Source organism: Corvus brachyrhynchos, unplaced genomic scaffold (assembly GCF_000691975.1).
Source record: "Corvus brachyrhynchos isolate BGI_N302 unplaced genomic scaffold, ASM69197v1 scaffold69, whole genome shotgun sequence".
Taxonomy (NCBI): domain Eukaryota; kingdom Metazoa; phylum Chordata; class Aves; order Passeriformes; family Corvidae; genus Corvus; species Corvus brachyrhynchos.
In genome coordinates this window covers 6,544,542-6,546,527 of record NW_008240228.1, presented here as the reverse complement: position 1 = coordinate 6,546,527, position 1,986 = coordinate 6,544,542, and the positions used below count along the sequence as shown (strand labels likewise).

The window sequence follows — 1,986 nt, the reverse complement described above, 5'->3', positions numbered from 1 at the left end:
CCCGCAGTGAGCGGCACAATGCGTGGGCTTGGTTCGGTTGTCTCGGGGATGGCTCTGGCTGTTAGGTGGGTACAGGCCTGATTTAACAAAAAAAAAAATATGGCAGACTTGTGCTAGAGTCTGTGAGACTGCAGCAGCTCTGAAAAACCCTTGTTCATGGCACAGGGGCTGACGTTTCATTCAGTAGCTGATGTTTTTCCTTTTGGAGTGATGATCCAGAATGAGCATTGAATTTGTGATGTTGAAATCTTAATTGTGAGTGAAATTGCATTCTTGTTTAAAGGTGAGTAGTGATCTGTGTTTCTACGTTGTGCTCCGCATTGTCCGTAGGTATAAATGCTAAATGTTCAAGATCAAGATTGCAGGGAGAGGGAGTAAACACAAACTGTCAAGATCCGGAGCATTTGGCTCATCCTTCGACCTTTATTGACAGGATACCAGCATTATGAAACCTGCTTATTGAACAGTTCAGGAAAAGGGCTGGAATTCCCGCAGCCCGGCATCGTGCTGACAGGCATCTTGGGGAACAATGCTCCCCGGAGCCGGGGTTAGAGAGGCAGGGCACGGAGAGGAATTTATTCTGAGAGATAGCAGCCGTGTGAAAATGTCAGGGGAGGCTGTGACTCCTCAGGCCATTGCAGGAAAACTCCGCTGGAGGAAGGACTTGCATATGCTCAGAAGGCTCTGGGGCGAGAGACAGGAGTGAAAATGGAATGGGATAAAGGGCTGGGAAGGTGGGTGATGGCAGTGGGATGTGATTTCTAAAGAATCGTTCTTATCCTTTAGCGTTTTTTTTTCCCCCCGTGTTTCTGGGGAGAACAGAAATGGCTGTAGTGATGCCTCCATGACTTAGCAATGGTTGTAGGGCTGTGGGGAGGGACGAGGGGCTGGCTCATGTGTCACAACCAGTGCTGGAAAGGCAGGAAAACAGGGAATATTTTGTTATTTCATGCAGTAGCATTAGCATGGAATTATGAATGTGGAATCCGGAGGTTGGGTTCTGTTCCAGAACCCGCTTTAGGTTTTTCTGTAATGCAGGTTAAGTGCAGCAAATGACACTCACTAAAGCAGGATGCAGCATTTTGGGATAAAATAGGAGCTTGCAGCAGCCATGTGGCAAAAAGCGTTAGAGATGCTGTTTCATCTCTGTGGTGGCACGGATGCTGCAGCCTTTGGAATTGCTGTGTGTCACTGAACCCTGCACACAGGAGTGGGACAGAGAGGGGCAAAACCCTCCTGCTGCATGTATGGAGACCAGGATACTGCTGTGTGCGGCTCCAAGAGCCCCTGGGGAGCAGGAGTACAAACCATTTTATGAAAGATGTTTTCTTTTTCCTTCATCATCTAGAAAATGGAATGAGTTAAACCCCCTTTATTGGATGGGCCTGGATTGCTCGTTTGCATTACGTCACCTGAGTAAGGATTTATTTTTCATGTGGGTCAGTTACAGGATTTAATATTTGTAGTTGGATTGCCTGCAAAATAATTGTATTTCATTAGCGAGGAGTGCATGGACATCTTTTGTGGAGCACAGAGGAGAAAGTCTGTTTATGCAGATGTTTAAGGGTCAGACTGCAAAAGTTATTTAGACTGTTAATCTCCATAGGCACCTAAATTCCTTAGTCATCTGATCTGGGCACAAGTGAACAACCAGTACATTAGTTTATCATTGCCCATTAGCCATGAGTCAGCTCCTAAATCCTGCCCAGGCTGGTGTCTGTGGCCACAGGCTTCCTGATTGCCCTTTCCCGGGTCTAGGAATACCTTTGGAAGTGTTGGAGCCTCAGGGGCCGGACAGGTGACCTGATGTCAGGGCAAGGAGCCACCAGCCCCCCTCGGATCTCTCTGGCTCATCTGAGGTTGTGCAGGAGAGCAGTGCAGGCTCTTTCCTGTGGTGCCTGGAAACTCCTGATGAGACCAGGCCTGTGCTCCATGGCAGGAGCTGTGTGGCGCCATAAGGGCTCTCCTGGCATATTCGCTCCTGCC

The 1,986-nt window shown here is 48.4% G+C and overlaps 1 protein-coding gene across 1 annotated transcript in view; it reads left to right on the top strand.

Moving 5' to 3' along the window:
* SPTBN1 (spectrin beta, non-erythrocytic 1) overlaps positions 1-1,986 on the top strand; it is a 116,780-nt gene that overhangs the window by 811 nt on the left and 113,983 nt on the right. Inside the window, exon 2 of the mRNA XM_017745264.1 lies at positions 1,785-1,795. The gene's annotated coding sequence lies outside the window, so the exon portion shown is untranslated. The remainder of the gene's footprint in view (positions 1-1,784; positions 1,796-1,986) is intronic.